At 35.9% G+C, this 21021-nt stretch overlaps 2 long non-coding RNA genes across 2 annotated transcripts; one reads left to right on the top strand and one right to left on the bottom strand.

Moving 5' to 3' along the window:
• Nucleotides 1-705: 705 nt before the first annotated feature.
• Nucleotides 706-3794, top strand: LOC146734511 (uncharacterized). The gene is made up of 3 exons (XR_014931527.1): nucleotides 706-761; nucleotides 925-1031; nucleotides 3600-3794. It is a non-coding gene; the product is annotated as an uncharacterized LOC146734511 (long non-coding RNA).
• Nucleotides 3795-5750: 1956 nt separating this feature from the next.
• Nucleotides 5751-8174, bottom strand: LOC102805796 (uncharacterized). The gene is made up of 3 exons (XR_438603.3): nucleotides 8088-8174; nucleotides 7620-7726; nucleotides 5751-5936 (listed from the first exon to the last, which is right to left on the bottom strand). It is a non-coding gene; the product is annotated as an uncharacterized LOC102805796 (long non-coding RNA).
• Between the last annotated feature and the right edge of the window lie 12847 nt (nucleotides 8175-21021).

Raw genomic sequence — 21021 nt, forward strand, 5'->3', positions numbered from 1 at the left:
AAAGGATTCAGCATATACATTCCCATTTGTGTGTTTCACGTGAATATTATTCTCTCAATTTTATTCAGTCAATTTGCTTCATATGTATTCAGTATGTACCTAACCCGATGACCCCCACATTTGGGCATAAAACTCAATTACATTCACTGATAGTACAATTCCATAAAAATCACTAGAAATTTGTTTATTTATAGGCCGTTCAATATGAGATCTCGTGTATAATGTGAAAGGCACAAACCGAATGTCTTTGCAAAAATCGAGCGATTCCAATTTCTGTCTTTTGAGACGATATTTATATGGGTGCCCCAAAAAGAACAGGTGTATATGAGGAATGAAAGATCTAGCACCTGTAAAAATGAACAAAGGTCCTATTTCGAATTGGAAGACAGCCTACCAAAGAACAAACAAACAAATTAACTAACAGAGAAACTACTATCACAGTCTTGCGGTAAAAAAACAAAACATCAAATCCGTTAAATGTCATACAACAAATAAAATCCAATAATGCTTTAAACAATACAGTTACAAACCCGTTGATGAATTACAAAAATATAGTGGCAACACAGTTCAACTCTTTTCTTCCCAGCGACAGTTGAAGCATAGGTAGCCGCATAGCAACCATACATTGACACGCACGATTAAGTGAATTTAATTAATTGCATAATGACGTAATGGTGAAAAAGTATAAAAATACATTCGCGCGTGAATCACAACTACTTCGAACTCAGTGTAACTACGCGCCTGACTGACTAATTACCCAAGTAAGTACCTAATATTAATCCATACTGCGATCCAATAACAGCGAGTTCCTTTTCTTTTCTAAAAAAACACGTTTATACAATATTCGCTTTTGCACAACATTGATTTTAACAAACCGTTGTAATTTAGCATCTGATACCAATTTTGTTACTTATTTATTAACAGACATGAAAACCAAAAGCGTTATTTTCATCGTAGCCGTAATGCTGGTTGTTTTACAATGTTGTGGCAAGACCGAAGGGTTTGGAATCACAGGTGGCCCTCCTGGACGAGTAAGTACATACATATCATATATAAATCAAGTTGGGCTCGTAGACTCATGAATTGATGATAACCATGTTTATTGATCAAGTTGCTGTTCCCCGGAGAATCAACAGAGCAAATGTTTTTTTTTTCTCTATCAAAGAAAGAAATTGCTGATCAGGCAAATAATGCACAACTTTGACATGCTATTGGCCTAAGCATATGAAAGTGGACAGAGCTAATCAGGTCATGAAGGTTAGGTTTAAATTGTAAATACATGTACACCATGTTTGAAAAGTGAAAATATCTTAACACTTGTGAAGTTAAAGTCCAAGAACACAGTCTACTGATGAAAATAAGTTGTTGAACCATTATGTATTTTAACATATAAGTTAAATAACAACGTTTTATAGTTATTTGAAAATAGTATTTGCTTTTTTTCTAAAATGTCTACAAATAATATCAAGATTATTTGTTATATCTATATTAACCATCAAAAAACAAAAGAGAGACGGCTAACAACTAGTAAAATGTAAAAATGTAAAAATTCTCATTGTTTTTTCCCTACTTAAGCAGAAACAGAAAAATAGAATTTTAACACACATTAACGATATATCACAAAATGACAGAATGTTTAAAACGCACTTGCAATTGTTTATAATATCTCAACACTTAAACTTCCATATAATTCACATTTGTCCTTCTGCGTCTTGATTACTGTTCCCTTCTGGTATCCATACGAGGGATGTTATGCAATGGAAGATATCTTCCATTCTTAGCACATGGTCAATCCATTTCCAATCTCTTGCATTTTACTGCATTGCTGGTCAGTTTCATGTTTGCTTCCTTGAGTACGTCACAATTGGATACAGAATCCACTCCAAATATTTGATTTGTATCCATTCTCTTGTTTTCACTTTCATTTTTTCCATGTTTCTCGTCCATAAAATAAGGCTAGTAATACAAGTAGTTTGAACAATTTTATGTTTGGTTATTATTGTAACCTTGCTAGAGTTCTCAAATACACTATTGTTCTGTTTATATCATCACCAACCACCGTGTCGACTGTCCTTGACGCCAACACGGGTAAACTTGTCATAATTTAAATGGTGGCCGTCTATGCCTATCCTGCTGTAAGATTTAATTCATTTTGTTTAATTTTGTTGCAATATATATTATTCTCCACATGTTCTCTCGATGAACAGGGTTCATATATTATTCGAGGTATAGGAATTATTCAAGTACAACTAATCTTGAGTACAAATAAAATATTACAATAGACATACCTTGATACAAGACCAGTACTATAGCAGAATATACATGACAAATACTATTGCATGTTCAAGTTACAGCATCAAGCTTAATCATGACATGAAAAAACAAACATTTGTCTGTATTCATTAATGGTATAAATTTGTCAAATGTAGGAAACGTGATGTGTATCTGATATAAAAAGGCAAACCATACATAAATGGATTCATCCCCGATATGATTTTTGTCACAATAAATGCATATTCTCTCGGATCTATGTTGTGAAGATGTCTGTCAGCTTCGATATGTAAAATCTTTGGATTAAATTCGAAGTCTACATAAGCGTGTTCGACAGGGAACATTTTCAACTATACCTTTCATGACCAAATGTTTTGAACTTACAGTAGGTAGACATTTTTGGAGGATTAATAGGATTAATATGCCATTATTGAATGTCCATATCCAACCATTGATTTAACAATGCAATAACATGATCATTATTGCCTATTTCTTGGTATATCTAAACCTCACCCGCACCTGCTGTAAATAACAACTGTTTAAAGTTCAAAATCCAACAGAGCCTACATTGTCAGCCTCCTCTTTGTATTGTGATATCACATCGCTACCACGGACATCAAACGGTGTTTTAAATGTATTTGAATAAAATACATTACACGGAAGTAAACATTGGGTGCTTTTATACAGAGAGAAATATCAAAAGAACTCAGAGCAAATTTGTTGTAAAATTGTTTTTTTTTTAATTTGTTTTTAATTTTATGATTAATGTCAATGTACTCGCCTAATACAAAGAAGTGAACATACTCGTTTTGCACTCCAATGTTACCGGTAGACAGAAAGGAATAACAAATGCTAGGATCCCTGGATCAAAGAACAACTACATGTTACCATTCATGAGGCGTGTTTGTTTAAACCTTGAAGTAGACTATGTTAATTCCTGTCTTTTCTTTCTAAGAATTCACGATATTTATACACAATCATGTTCTTTAAATATTTTGGAATTATTCAAATATTAAGAAGTATCTTGACTTTAAGACAAATTTAAATGAAAGTGTTAATTTCTGTTTGATAATTTACGTCATAATTATCACAACTGGTTACATTTGTATTATATTTTATTAAAGGCATAAGAAAACTGATTGAACAGTAGACTAATTTATTTATTTGTCTTCTCCTAGTACTATACGCCCGAAGATATTTGAATAAATAAATATATCATTTATCACAGAATAGCTAGTGTGATGTTTAACAACTTTATACCGCAATTTAAATAATTGCGGTCGTAATAATGAGTGTAATAATCGATGTTTTCTTCTTTCATTTTGTAGGGTATTATAGGCGTAATCACCAATCCTAATGACATGTGCGTAACTTTCAGACCCGGAAATGGGAATAATAATGGTAATGGAAATGGAAATGGAAAATAGTGGATGGAGCAGATTATTTATTGAAATTATAAAATAAATGCTTACCAAAATGTAATCAGCAGTAATAACTATGAAATGAAAGAAACGTTTGACAAATATGAATTATTGTATGTGTTATTTTATTGTCATGCCTGCTTGCTTTTTTTTTCTTCTTTGAAGAAACCAAAGATATTTAAAAATTTAGCGTGCAGTTTAGGATATATGGGAACTGGCGCACCAAGCTTTCAAAATTGTTTGGTCACATGGTGTGTCGGCCACTTTGGTATTAAACACACATATTTAGTTCTGTAGACTTTAGGGTTTCTGAAAAATTAAAAACTGTCTGTAGTATCATTGACAATTTGGCTACCGAATATGTGACATTTTCGTTGTCATGGATACGATTATGTACTCAATGTATCAAATTATCTTCAAACCGTCATAGCTCGTTACTATTGAACATGTGGACATCTCAGATTTGAGAAAAAAAAATGTTGTAGAATCATTAGTTTATAAACAAGTTCACTAAAACAACACTAGCAGTCGTGATATTTGTCGCCGAATTGGATTTATCAACATACGGTCATAAATGTATAAGATTCTGCTCCGACAAAATCAAACACATGCAATTGAATTACAGCTCGAGAGCGCAACATGATCGGTCACGTTGCGTGCCGCCATTCAGTATTTAATACGTTTGAGTATGAAAGAATACGCTGGTTGCAGTGACCCAACTTCTCGAGCTAGTATATAACTGAAAGAATCGGAGTTAATTGTGTGGTTTGTCGACTATTTTGTAGTGAGTAAAACAATACATCTGTTATATACCATCTAATGAAACTGACTTTGTGGTAGGAGGTGTATTGGAACAAAAAGTGTTTTTGTGTGAATTCACGGTGACCTGACTTCAGCACTTCCATGTTCAGTTTACATACATTCGAGAGTCTGTTTGCGATACTGCATCTATATTAGTCATTGTTACGGGCCGCATGCTACTATTGTCTATACTCCAAATTAAGTAATCACATCAAAATTAGTATGTGTCTCATCGTCATAATAAACGACCTCTTCTTGGCAACAGTAATGGGCTATCAAACAGTTTGTTCCATTGGTTTGGAATTCTGGAAGCAACTTTATGCTATCTGAGCCTTGTTGCAAAACTATGACTTCGACGTGAAGTCGATATCAATACGCTTATAATGAACTGATTACGGAATTTTGTTACCAGTCCAAAAAGGTGTTACTATTTTTAATTCATTTATTTCAGCTACTAATTATATTTCTGTAACGTGTTCATACGTTCACAGTGCGAATTTATGTTGACACCTTGGCATCAGCAAGACGCGTGAGCGTTCTAACATTCGGTTGCTACTATCTCAAACCAGAACACGTAACCAGTCGAATGTGGTTAGATTTTACTCCGAATGTATCCGTCAGCTATTTGTAGCTAATATGATTAATGCTTAATAACGGAGATCGCAAACAAATAACGGAAATATTATAATTTTCTATTGTCAAATCAAACTGGCTACGAATTTCATCCGCGGCAACGCAACGTAGTGTGCCGATAACTGGATGAAATCAGGTTGGAGTGCGCGCTAAGTATATTTGATCAAATATTGTTACATAGAGGCGGGCGAGATATACAAAATGTTTGTACGTCCCTCATCCGTTCTTCACAGCATTACGTGGCCGGGTAATACGAGGTATATGACGTACAGACATAACAAATCACGCGTTGTATACGTCTCAATGGGACCCACACTGAACACGAAGCGGAGTGTCGAGTCTGATGCTATGGCAATTGCTTATTTGCTGTAACGTTGCTTCCAAGTATTTCGTTTCTACCCTGTGAACAATATTGACAGAGTACTTAACTTTCCCAAAATTATAACTGACATCAACTCAAACACATTTCAAATACAATTTTCAGAGTAGATGTATTTATGTCATTGTGTCAAAAACTATTACTCCGTAAAATCAGTTCCAAAAAGTTGATGCTTGGATAAACTTGACTATGAAGTTTACATCATAGAATACATTTTAATTAAATAAAGCACAACTACTAATTCATGTGTTGAACGTTTCTGCTATAATTTATTAATTTTCTTCTCTATTGTCGATCTAGAACGTACAGTTCGAATTATAAGAATATGAGTTTACAGATTATTTCCCGTTTCCATTACCATTTCCGGGAGTGAAATCAGCACAGATATCTACCAATTCATCAGGATCGACGATTACGCCGCCCACAAGACCCTACAAGATTAAAATAGAAACACGACACAGTGTATATATTACATTCAATTACGAGCACAGTAAATTATATCTTAATAACTTCGATTGGTATAAGTGTTTACTCGTTGCGTGTCAATGTCAATATGTAATACATGAAATCGCAATATTATTGTCAATATAAATATGCACATTTGTTCATTTCAGTAGAGTTCGCTGATTTCGAGTAGTTGTATCAATTACTGCCGAAATGGTTATATTTACTAGACACTTATGCGCACTCTGAGATGCATAATAGTATGCTTTTAACAGAATAGTACTCTAAAGCAATATGTTAGGTGTGATATAGCAAGGTGTTTGTTCTGACGTCTTTTCAACTAAAATATTAGACTGTCGACAGTCGGTCGTCCCTAATATTAATCTGTTATTATTAATAAATATTGTGTATAAAAATAATAGAAGTGAATAAATTGCGAGCGCCGGGACAGGAAGTATGGATTTCTGTTAGGCACGACCGACTGTCCGGTTCTGAAATAGGTGATTTTCCGTACAACTGCGAGATCTCGCGAGATGCATGAAAGACGCGCGTCGAACGTCTGCCGCAAAAATCGAACGATTTGATTTTGAACTCGAATTTCTTTATTTCGTAGCGCACATCGACCGGCCGATCTTTGAAGGAGGAATATTGCATTCGAATATCTTCACTTAATCGAAATTGCCCATCATCAAATGTGTACAGCACATTATTGACATGGAAATGTTCCCCAAATTACTTTCGCGTTTGTCGAATCTCACGCGATGTTTGACGCCACTACGACGCTATGACCTTTGTTTGTCCTGTTTTTACGTTCAATTTCACGCATAACACGTGATTCTCGCAGTGGACGGAAAATGGTCTATTCACTGGTAAGATTTCTTACCAGATCCGCGTACTTTCTAATTCAAATGAATAGTCGCGCAAATGTATATCATTTTATCGTGACAAATCGTGAAAAGGGTCAGGGGTCGCTGGCTACTAGGATTGCCCACGACTTACGCGGAGTTTGTACTATATGCGATCGCGACACTTTCCACAGCAGTTTTTGATATTATGACACAAACAAAACTTGACGAATGCATTATAAAAGTGCTGGAACGTTTAGACTACCATGATATTTCTTGCAAAGAATACCAGCAAGACACTATCGCAAACTACACAGAGGGGAGAGATGTGTTCATCAGCGTGCCGTGTTGACATTCGTCTTGTCAAAAAGAACAAGTGACCAGGATCTACGATTAACATTAATCCTTGATTTTGCCTAACATTTCTACTTATCTTTTTTTCTTTGATGAATAACTGTTCAACGTATAAACGGTAACTGTTCAAATAGTGTTTTGCATCAGTGAAACAAACGCTAGCACCGTCGCCTATGAGAAACCACCAGCAAATGGAAATGGAAATAACCTAAATTTTACAAATTTAACTTTATCATCTTTCATCTACAATATTTGATAACTTGTAGGTGCAACGTAGACGAATAGTATGCATTTCTATAGAAAATGAAAAATTACAAGCTTGATGAAAAAAATGATTGTTTTTGTTGATGAAATACAGTAAACTTATTGTAATATCAATATAATTAGCATGAACATTAGATCATTTGCAGCGGTATAAGCGACTCCAAAATATTCAGTCACAAACTATATGATAGATGTATATGAACTTACACGACCAGGGGGTCCGCCGCTGACTCCAAACCCTTCAGTGTGACTGCAGCATTGCAAAACAACTAGCATAACAACTACGACGGCGATGACGGCTCTGGCCTTCATATCTGTAATGAAATGATTATTGACTAATGAATGTATGTAGGAACATTTCTTTAGTATATGAAGATATATTACCAAAAGTGACAAATTTTATGTCGGCAAATAGCTTCAATGTCTCTTTAGTTAATGAGTCCTTAATATATATCGTTTAGAGATTCTTCTAATACAGTATCATGGCATCTCATAATTATCATAGAATATTGTAAGCCCATGGATCGAATTTCCTTAATCGCATTAGATTAAACTGACAATAATGTTTTAAGGAATTTTGATATGTGTATAAAAGCAGCAAAACGAATATATCTGAGTAATATCTCACACGACAATCATGTATAGAACCCCACGAGATATATTCTATATACTTACTTGAACAGGTAAGCTGGCAGGCAGGCAGGCAAACAGTTATAGTGCTGATGAAAGTGTAGATGAGATGTCCAACACCTTAGTGGGTTTTTATATGCTTCTAATAGTCATTAAATTGCTAATCAATTACATCTGTTTAGTCATGCCTTCAACTTGCGGTTGTTGTCATGTGCATAGCTATGTTAGCAGCAACTATTATACTTGAGGGTCAACAAATCTGTGCATATTTTTACTATACGGCCAAGGACATGAATAAATCATATAATAAAAATACATTTTATTTGATGAAATAAATATATCATTTATCAAATAATAGTTGGTGTGATGCTTCATTCCGCAATATAAATAACATATGTTAAAGACTGTGTGTTTCAGTTTCAGTTGCCTTTCTGTGATAGCGCCCTCGTGGTCCTAGATGTGATATAGCGCGATTGTATTCTCAATTGGTGGGTTGACATATCTTCTATATTTATGCATGTCCTTTGTGCATGTGCTCTTTCAGACTTTACTTTTGATATAGTATAATCGAGATTATTTTATAATTACCAGGAAAGTATGTTGAATGTTTGACGTCACGTCTTCATATGCTCATAACTCATAGCATTGAAATCAAGCAACAAACATCAAAGGTACAAGTTATTGGTGCACAACCGAATATGAAGACGACCTATACATGCAATACAGGATGAAGGGAGCTTATATATTACCGTCCATGTAAACCACAGGTAGGTAAATCCAATCATCCCAACAAGATCAAGAAAGAGGTATATATGCTGTTGTTACTAGTTATGATATCAAAAATTAAGTACACTCGCCAGAATATTGTAGCCATGTTCAAATGGCACAGTGTGTACAACTGCGACATAATCTAGCTGAACCGATAAGGTTATATATATTAATTAGACCACTAACAACCACTAAGTCTCAGATCACCCAAAATGACATAGATGTAGTTTGCTTGCAAAAGATTGTCTCTTTCTTGCAATGATAACCACTTCACGAGATATACAAAAACAGGGACAAGATGAAAAACCAGATGTGTCTAATATACAATATCAATGAATGAAAATCTCCAAATTACAAGTGTGTAAATGTTGAGGTGGAAACAAACCACATATTGTAATCTTAACTATACCCCATAGACAAAAATGATTGATGACCACCCAGACAAACAAGTGATTGCAAAACTTGTGGCTGGAGTGCCACCCCCATCACCATTTGTGCCATCTCCACATTGTGCAACACAACCACCAAAAAATAGACAGTGAAATATATCGTGGCATCCATGATTTCTCATGGTCACTGGGGATGTTCATAAACGATAGAATTTGCAACACATGCATTTATTCATCAACTAACACTAGCAATGGGGTTTGCTTGCAAAGGTAAACTGCGAAGATGCCTTTTATCAGATCCCAGTTCGACCACCAGGATTGAAGCTACTTAGATGTTCTTAGACGCTTGACATGATACGATTAGGACAGTCAAAACATAGTCATTTGGTTTGCATAGTAGTCCAGCGCTGTTAAACACATTTTCAGATGTGATGTGTGATGAAATCTTAAGGGCATGTATAGGTCTTCAGTAGACCCAAACAAAGTATGCACTGCAAGCACACGTAAATGAATTGAACCAGTAGAAAACCCATAGACATGCATCTGAGCATCTAATTCTATTCCTAATTGGACAATTCAGTCTTGTTAGAAAGATTTGCCATGTCGTACATTATTAAGACGAATGATTGACTTAGCTAGTAAACTGGAAAATCTTCATCATAAAACAAAATTTATGCAAAGTTTCCATCTAGACATACAGGGGTGGTTGTGGTAGTATGGGAACAGCACTGTTTGCGTCTTACAGTAGACAACTGTACACGGATGCATCCGATTTGTATATGTAATGGTACTTAGAACAATAACACTTCAAAGTGAAGTTAAAAATCAAGTCAGCATTTACATTCTCCAGTTATATTCTCATCAACTGGCGGGAATGGTATGCAACAGCTCACTGAGCCATGGGGCAACTATTTCATGTACAGAGTGCTTCATTGTTACGCGACACGTGATCCCCAAGTACATTAGTTGTTGCTAACATGTCCAATCCATGTCATACGAAAACAAATAATCATTATGTTGATTCACTCACTGTAAATTATCTAACGTCAAGCTTTATTTTTCTCACAGGTGGAATCGTGACTGTCATCTGATTGGCACTTATTGTTCTGACCATCAAGCTCACTTTATTTTGTGAACTGATTGACAAGACAGCTCTGACAGCTACAGATTTCTTACGTTTTTTGATTGAGCCAAAGGAATTGGCACACAGTACTATTGTCATTATCCTTAACTTCATCTATTCATAACATATGCCGCGGGTGACTCACTTAGACAAACTGGGTATTCGTCAAGCCCCAAGAAACATAAACTAGTCATTACATTTGATATTTTAGAATCACTATTTAATACTCAATCGCACTGATATTAGTCGCTGGGCAATCATGGACGGGATTAGACAGGTCACTGACAGGTCGCGCATTTTTCCCGATCCGTGTGCCCTTTAAATAGAAACTGAAGCATTATACTGGACTGAATTATTATAGTGTGAATGAATCATTATACATGGAGTGAGTCGGCATGATTCTGTAGTAGGTGAGAGAATTGTTGGCTAAGCGCGCAGTCACAACAATTTCTGACTCCCTCTCCCGTGTTACTCCACAATATTTTAGTAAACAAAAATAACTGTGGAAGAGTGCATGTAATCATACACCTAAGCCAACTAAATCAGTACACTCTTGAAGATTACGTCCAAATGGTGATTACAGTAGATGTACGCCGCTGTATTCATTGGTGGACTATCTGTCATCACTCGACCTCAAAGACATATACGTCACACCATTTAAACGAATAAACTATTGATAAATTTACTTCATGTTTCAAGGAATAAGATCAATTGAGATCAAAGCTGTGCCACACATTCTTACAAAATAACACACAGTGTCAGTAGCTTGGCTGTCGATAATGACACGTTGATCAGAGATCAGTGGTAATATTATCGCACGTCCCACTGACCTACAGTAAAATAATTTCCAATCGCATCCAAGTGGCTAGTACAACTCTGGAAACATTTTATGATCAAATCAAATTTCCTGCTCGCTTTAACCTCACGTTAGAGGCTAAGCGGTGTCACATTCTTCTTGTCGGATCTCTGCAACCTGTGTGGTAACCATAGTTTTTGACCAAAAATCAAAAGGCTAGATGTAAATCCTATTATTATTCACCTGTTACCGTAAATTGTCGGTAGCGAGAACGAGGAGCAATTGCCGTTAGGTCCAGTCAGAATCCTGTGCAGTTATTATTACCGCACACGTGCCATTAGGGTTACTTTAAACATATTATGTTATGGAACGGGAAAAAGTCCGCGGAGTCATTTTATTTATAAGAATTTTACCCTAGTTTTACTGTCGCATACGACTTGTTTACCACTTCCGTGTCACTGAGAATGTTCTAGAACCGTACTGTGTCTGGGTGGAATATTCTAGATTTTTTTTAGAAACTGGTTGAATAGGTAATAGAACACTGTAGAAGGCAAAAGAAGGTAATGGAACATTCTAGAAATTTATAGTAAATTCCAGACTCATTATGTATGCTGATGTAATGGTCTATTTATAGACAGTGGGGGTATATATAGGGGAGTTGTTCAGCACTGAGTTCAGATCGGAGATCTCGTTGAATTGTATTGGAGTTTAAGTATCTAGTTATTGGAGTAGTGGAGTTTTACCGCGTTATTGTACTTGATGTTTGCAGAGTATAATAATACCAGTACCAGTTGAAACCTCATCTGTTGGCTCCGTGTTCGTATGTTATCATCGCCGCCAGAGAAGTCTTTCTGTTACTGTTGCCATTTTGGTATTTGAACCATCACACCTGTACTATACCAATTACGGTAATATTACGTTGCGTGTGAGATTTACTTTATATATTTGTTCTACTGTGATAAAAAAATGTTGTTCAAGCTTTAGAGTTATCACGTTGTACGGGTTTAACTGATTACTAATATAGATTGCCGGCAAGGGCAAAGTTACCCTTTCGCTATCTGGAGTTTATGTTATCCAAGCCAAATTTAAAGTATCATGCTGCCGTCTGTCCCAGATCAGTAATTCGCATCAAAAGTCATTTTGCAACTTTGTAACACATGTTCTTTCGTATTAAATGGCCACTTTGTACCATTCGGTCACTTTGAATCACATTATCGCTTCTCATGTTAGTTAGTACCAAAATGTCAAATATACAAATTATAATCTCCAACACTATGTAAAAAAACAATAATAGAATACCATGGTTTTAACATTACCGGTAAAATTTTATACTTAGAACTTTGTCTTTGTGATACGAGGTGAAGTAATGGGTTTGGTGACTGTGCTCAGATTTTAATAATATTCACTATCGAGGTTCTGTTTACAAACATTGGAGTATACACAGGAAAGAAATCAACTAAACTTGAAAAGTTAAATCACAAAATCATACACAATTCATGTATTTGAAACATTGCATACCACTCCCGTCTTCACAACCTACTTTATGTGACAGGGTAACGACTTGGAAAATTAGTGTGTGTTTCATCTCCCGTTATTAACGAGCTCTTCTCGGTACTAATATCGAACAGTTTTTTCCTTTAGCTGTCGAATTTTATACTATCTTGTTCGTATACCTTGTCTCAAAGCGTCGATTTAAATGTGTTAGCATCGATATGTTTTTATTGCACTTGATACGTCTTTTGCGTCCAGACTAGGAGGTCGCGAAAACCGTACCCAGTTCAAAAATGCTCCGTGAGAAGTAAATACATTTATTTGTACAAATATTTACACTCTGTATTTGAATGAAAGTATGGCCCTTTAAACTCTGCATATCAATTAAAGTGAGGTCGTTCACAATTTGCATAAATACAAATGTATAACTAAGGGTATGTTTACAAGAATAAATCTTTGTCCAGAACAATGTGTCATATGACTAAGAGTGGTATAAATAAAGGACATAACATAGTTATCATAATTCTGTACGGTCATGATCAAAACAACTGACCTAAATGAGGTTGGAGTGCGCGTTTCGTTAAATCAAATGTGTAAAACGAATATATTTGTAAAAATATGGTCAAAAGAGGCCAGGCGTGACATAGAGAACTATTGTACGGCTCCCTCATCGGTTTCCATTCCATGATGCCTGACTACGAGGTATATAACGAACAAAAGTATCAAACAAAGGTTTTAATTTGTATGCGTTGTATACGTCCCATGTGACCAAAGAACACAAAGCGGTGGGTGACAGTGATGTTTTGACAACCACATGGCAATATGATTGCTATTTCTGTTTGTGTGACGTATATTTCGTTTCCACTCAGCAAGCAATGTTGAGAGAGTACAGATTGAAACACAATAAAAACGGACATTGAAAACTAGTCTCACAGTAGATATGCTATATCACCGTGTCAAAACCATTACTTCATAATATCTGTCCCACAAAGTTGAAGCTTTGATTAACATGATTGTGTAATCGACACACTTTGAATAGACTATGTTTGAATTGAATAAAGGACAGATATTAATTTATGAGTTCAACGTTTCTGCTATAATTTATTTAATTTCCTTCTCCATTGTCAATCTAGAATGTACAGTTTTAGAAAAATACATATTATTTCCCGTTTCCATTTCCATTTCCATTTCCATTTCCGGGAGTGAAAATTTCACAGATATCATCCAGTTCGTTTGGGTTGACGATTACGCCTACAAGACCCTACGAGATCAAAATAGAAAGACGACACAGTGGTTGTTATATTCAATACAAACGATCACGGTATATTATATCTTGGAATCACCATAGAGTACTATGATATTGCGATATTATTGTCAATAGATATCTTAAAATAATATTATGAATACAAATTTATTAATTTCAGTGAAATACTCGGATTTCGGAAGAGCTTGTACGTGCGTACTCTCAGATGCACGTTAGTTAAATGTACGTAATATATTCTAATGTTATGTTTCATGTGTGATATGATAGTAATGTGGTTGCTCTGACATCCTTAAAATTAAGATTAGTACTCGGTAAAGGCGTAATCTGAGTTTGAATAATTTATTTAATCTAACATTGATTTGCTTCTATTGCTGCATTAATTTCAGGCACTCCCCACAACAGAAAAAAAAAACAGTTACTATAATTAACTGTTCGATAATCAACATTCATTCTTGATTTTGTGTAATAAATTCCTTTTCAACGTAGAAACGAGAACAGGATCAAATAATGTGTTGGATCCGTCAAACAAATATTAGCAACAATGAGAAACAATTTAGTGGCATAGATCTTTTTGCAAGTCAGCAAATAGAAATATAACAGATATTTTTTTCACAAATTCAATCATCTTTTCAACACTCAGAATTGGCAACTATTTTAGTTTATGCATTTCTATAGAGATTGAATAATTTGGCATTTGTGGCTGAAATCTGGATTTACTAGATTTTTCGAACATGACGAAGAAAATGATTGATTATACTATTTAAGACATTCATTGTAATATTATTGTAATTGATATGAACCTTAGATCGTTTTGAGTTTTACAACAGTATTATGTTAAATCAACGGGTCCAAGATATTCAGTTACAAACTGCAATTAGATTATAATATATATATATATATATATATACATATATACTTACACGACCAGGGGGACCGCCGCTGACCCCAAACCCTTCAGTGTGACTGCAACATTGCAAAACAACTAGCATAACAACTACGACGGCGAGGACGGCTCTAGCTTTCATATCTGTAATTAAGCGATTGTTGGTTAATTCATTTTATGTTAAAAATGAAAGATTTCCTTGTACGTCTTTACTATGGAAAGATATAATTTATTGCCGAAAGTGACAGTTATCACCGCTTTTCATGTGAAAAAAAACTGAAATAATTCGTAGTGAGTCCTCCATCGGTATCGTAGTTTAAGCAATTTACAGATTTCTTCTGTTTATAATGAATTTCGATATTCGTATAAAAATTGCGAAACGGTTACATGGAATAACATTAGATTTTCACACTACAGTCGTGCATAGAACCCCACGAGATATCTTCTATATACTTACTTAAGCAGATAAGCTGGTAGGCAGGCACGCAAAGAGTTATAGTGCTGATGAAAGTGTTGATGAGATATTCAACACCTTAGTGGGTTTTATATACTTCTAATAGTCAGTAAATTGCTAATCAATTACGTCTCTTACGGTTGTTGTCATGTGCAAAGCTATGTTAGCAACTATTGAACTTGGAGATCACGAGTCGAGAGAGTGGCACCATTTTTTTAAATCAGTGTTTACGTGGATTTTTGACAAAATATTAGCATTGTCAATGTTAATTGTACAATCTGTCATCATCTTCACACAATCCTATGATTGAATTTGCCGGAAAATTCATGTTCCAAGGAATCTGACATTATGTAAACTTCATAATTCGGGCTTCACCTAACATATTTTTTTTCCTCGTATACTTTCATCCTTCAACCCATGTGTCTGTCTTATACAAACCAATATTCTAAGTGTGTTATCACAACTCGCGGCATTTGTTTTGAATGCTTTTAAGTGCATACAATCACTGTCTGAACATATGTAGGCAAATGTATCATTCTAAGCAATTTCCTTTTCCCTTACAAGTATGCAAATTTGTACTATACGGCCAAGGACATGGTACTGAATAAATCATATAATAAAAATACATTATATTTGAAGAAATAAATATATCATTTATCAAATAATTGTTGGTGTGATGCTTTTTTCCGCAATATAAATAACTTATGTTAAAAAATGTGTGTTTCCGTTTCAGTTACTTTGCTGTGATAGCGCCCACGTAGTCTTATGTGATTTATTCCTAAGTGCTGGCTTGACATATCCTTTATATTAATGCATACCCTCTGTGCATGTGCTTTTTCAGACTTTACTGTTGATATATTTTTCCTTGGAATCAAGACTAATATCATCAAGCTTGCCTTATAATTACCAGGAGTGGTCTGACTCGACAAGGCAGATGATGAATGAGCTCATGACTTAAAACAACATGGTGGATTGATTGGCTGGACCTTTGATAATCCTAATGACAATACGCTGTCTTAAGGAACAATCAGCAACATAGATTGGAACAGACAGAAACACGTCTTCATAGACTCATACAACAAACATCAAAGGTACAAATTATTGGTGCACAACAGTCACAAAACCAATATGAAGACGACCTATACATGCAATACAGGATGAAGGGAGCTGATATATTACCGTCCATGTAAACCATAAGCAGGTCATCCCACTCATCCCACCATCAAGCAGGAGGGTCATATGCTGTTGTTACTAGACTTGATAACATATCCAAAATTAAGTACACTCGCCAGAATGTTGAAGCCATGTTCAAATGACAAAGTATGAACAGCTACGACATAAGCTAGCTAAACCGATGAGGTCATCTATAATAATTAGTTATACATCCGATATCGTTTACGTTTACAGATCCAAGTGATACAAAGTCTCAGATCACCTCGAATGACATAGATGTAGTTTGCTTGCATAAGATTGTCTCTTTATTGCACAAATAACTACTTCACGAGATATACAAAAGCAGGGACAAGATGAAAAATCAGATGTGTCTAACATACAATATCAATGAATGAAAATCTCCAAATTGCAAGAGGGGACAAGTGTGTAAATGCTGAGGTGGAAACAAATAACTCAATGTAATCTCAACTATGCTCCATAGGCAAAACTCCTTGCCGACAACCCAGACAAACAAGTGATTGAAAAACCTGTGGCTGGAGTGCCACCCTCATCACAATTTGTGTCATCTCCACATGGAGCACAGCCACCGACAAAATAGACAGTGAAATGTATCGCGGTATCCATGCACTCGTGGTCACTAGGGATGTCAATGAGCGATAGAATTTGCACATGAACATGCGTCTATTCATCAACTAACACAAGCAAGGGGTTCTGCTTGCAAAGGTAAACTGTGAAGATGCCTTTTATCAGATCACAGTTCGACCAAAGATTTTCTTAGACTCTTGACATGGAACGATGTGGACAGTCAAAAACATAGTCCTTTGGTTTTCATAATAGTCCAGCCGTGATAAACACATTTGCAGAGGTGATGTCTGATGAAATCTTTAAGGGCAAACTTGGGTCTTCAGTAAACACAAACAAATTATGCACTTTGAACCAGTAGAAACACCACAAATGTGCATCTAAGCACCTAATTCTCTCCTTAATTGCAAAATTAAGTCGTGTTAGAAGGATTTGTCATGTCATACATTCTTAAGACCAATGATTGACTTGGATAGTAAACTGAAAAATCTTCATCACAAAACAAAATTTAACTTTCTGTCTAGACATACAGGGGTGGATATTATACCTACCGACATAGTATGGGATCAGCACTAATCAACAATAACACTTCAAAGTAAAGTTAAAAATCAAGTCAGCATTTACATTTTCCAGAACTACCCTCATTAACTGACGGGAATGGTATCAGCTCACTCGCTGAACCATTGGGCAACTATTTTAAAACACTGCGAATTCGTTGCCGCTGTGACAATAAATCATATACATAATTTATGAAGGAATATCCTGAAATGTACAGAGTGCTTTATTGTTACGCGACACGTACAAAGTACAATAGTTGTTGCTAACATTTGCAATCCGTGTGATGAGAAAACAAATAATTATTATGTTGATGCTCTCTCTCGTATTCTCATTTATATGTAAATTATCTAACTAATTTTTCTGTCACATATACTTCTGGCCATCAAGCTCACTTTTTTTTGAACTGATTGACAAGAGAGCTCGAACAACTACAGATTTATTACGATTGAGTCAAGAGATTTGGCACACAGCACCATTGTCATTTTCTTTACTTCATATAGTCATGACACATAACATATGCCGCGGGTGACCTACTTAGACAAACTGGGCATTCAGCAAGCCTTAAGAGCAATTCTCCGGATTAAGGGTCCCTCTAGACAGAAACTAGCCATTACATTTGACATTTCAGAATAATACTTTAATGCTAATTTAATACTCAATTGGACTGATATTACTCTCAGGGTAATCGTGGTCACATTTTTTTCAGATTTGATTTTGATTTTTCTACATTTCTATAATTCAAGATGTGACTTTTCACACTCAGCCAGATTTATGTGGCACTGTTATTTATCTCACAGATTCTCCGACAATTCAATTTCAGAAAGACACGATGTATTTCTAAGTTGTTTCACAGACTTTAACTGTGCAGTTCATCTTTATATGTAATTGTATTTATGAGGGGGGTGTATCCTATTGTTTACTTTTTCTTTGTCTTAGGCCATTGCATGTGGATTTGTCCTTACTCATCTAAATTAGAACAAGAACCAAGTGATTACACCGGACTTTCGCAAAGGAAGTGCTATAATGGCAGAATCTGCTTCAGATTGAGAAAAGTAAACTCAGTGGATCTTCGTTACATAAGGGCACCGCAACAATACTGAACATTGCTATGCACGGACTGAGCTGCCTATTATGTCCAACGCTACTGCGTATGCATGTTATGTTTAGTTAGACACTATTAATGATCGTGATAATTAATATTAGTTATTGTCTTAGTTATAAATTATTTCGTGTTATATTATTGCCCATGTCTGCTTGCTTGATTATAATGTACAAACACGAAAAAGTGCTCAATGAGTCCTACTGTACCTACTTTGAAATAAAACAAAAAAACTGTAACGCGGGCATTGCCGGCTACGGGCGTGACCAATGACCAAGCCAGCACAGCCACCAAGAGTGTATCAGTGAGTTTTGTATGCTAGCTAGGTCTCGGCAGTATGACAAAACACTGACAGGGGAGAAGTGCATCAGTTTCCTCAGGCTGCAGCACGAGTGGCGTTGGCATGGAATAAAAGACAGGTAGTCATAGCAACGTTGAACATATTAATGCCGAGTAAGTAAAGTAAGGAATACTGTTTGTTTTTGAAGAGTGCCAGGGAGTACTCGTAGTCGGACTTGGTGGGATCCTAGGTTCGTAGCGACATGAACTTTGGATGCGAGCAGTCTCAAAGTAGTATGTTGAAACAATACAACACGATTGCTGTTCAAAGTTTGCATCATTACAACCTGACAACGAGATGAAAATAACTTCTCAAGAAAATCAGCCTGTGAGAGTTAAACTTAACCAAATTAGTCAGGTAGCTGAATAGTAAAAAATTGAGAGACAGAACCAACTGACTATAAAACAGGTGTCAATAACTCATGATACATAGATAGAGTCGGTATGATTCTGTGGGAGGTGAGAGAATTGTTGGCAAAGCGCGCACTCACTGCAGTTTCTGACTCCCTCTCTCTTGTTACTCCACAATATTTCAGTGAAAAAAAATAACTGTATTCAATCGTTCACCTGAGCCAACTGAATCAGTTGAAGATTACCTCCAGATGTGCGCCGCTGCATTCATTGGAGAGTATCTGGGATCACTCAACATCAAAAACACCTATGTCAGTAGCTTGGCTGTCGATAATGACACGTTGATCAGAAATCAGTGGTAATATTATCGCACGTCCAACTGACCTACAGTAAAGTAATTCCCAATCCCATCAAAGTGGCTAGTACAACTCTAGAAGCATTTGGTGCTCAAATCAAACTCTTACTCGTTTTAACCTCAGGTTAGAGGCTAAGCGGTATCACAATCTTCTTGTTTTCTGATCTCTGCAACCTGTGCGGTAACCATCGTTTTTGACTAAAAAATCAAAAGGTTGGATGTAAGTCCTATTATTATCCACCTGTTATCGTAAATTGTCGGTAGCGAGGACGGGGGGAATTGCCGTTGGGCTCAGTTAGAATCTTGTACAGTTAGTATTGCTGTACACGTGCAATAACTGTGTTATTGTAATTGTTATTATAAAAATTAGTCAACCTAATCTAAGGGTGACACTAAACATGATATGGGACGGGAAAACATCCCTCGACGACGAATGACCGATGCAGAGATTGTCCTGGACTCATATCAATCATGTCAGGTTAGGATAACTCACTGGCTTCCCAGTCAGAGGCTGTAATCGAGCACGTTTAAGTTGCAAACACGTCTTCCTTATTTTTCTGATTTGGCTTCTAATTTGACTGTCTAAACCATAGGGCCAGTCCGCTGGTCGACGACTCTGCGGTCGATAAGCGCTGGAAACTAAACTCTCTTTTCTCATTGAATAGGCCCATGAGGTCATTTCATTTATAAGAATTTTATTAGTTTGACTGTGAAAAATGTTTTACTGTGAAAAATGTTTCCCCAGCTTTAGAGTTATCACGCCGTACGGGTGTAACTGATTTCTAATATAGAGTGCCAGAATGGCAAAGTTACCCTTTCGCTATCTGGAGTTTATGTTATTTCTGCCAAAAACTATTAGTATCATGCTGCAATCTGTCCCAGATCAGTAATTTGTATCAAACGTCATTTTGCAACGACAAGCTCACTTTGTAACACTGCATACCACTTTTGCTTCACTACCTACTTTATGCGACAGGGTAACGACTTAGAAAATTAGTATGTGTTTCATCTCTTGTAATCAACGAGCCTTCTCGGTACTAATATTGCGCTATCGAACAGTTTGTTCCTTTAGTTTTCGATTTCAAACTAATTTATACTAAACTTTGACCTAAACGTGTTAGCATCGACACGCGTTCATTGCACTGGATACGTCTTTTGTGTCCTGACTGGGAGGTCGCGAAAGCCGTAAAGTGGTATGAATAAAGGACATACCATAATTATCATAATTCTGTGCCGTCATGATCACAACAACTGACTGAAATGATGTTGGAGTGCGCGCTGCATTAAATCAAATCTGTAAAACGAATATATTTGTGAAAATATGGCCAAACAAGGCTAGGAATGACATGGTTCT

This window comes from Saccoglossus kowalevskii, chromosome 14 (assembly GCF_978046115.1).
Source record: "Saccoglossus kowalevskii chromosome 14, keSacKowa6.1, whole genome shotgun sequence".
Lineage (NCBI taxonomy): Eukaryota > Metazoa > Hemichordata > Enteropneusta > Harrimaniidae > Saccoglossus > Saccoglossus kowalevskii.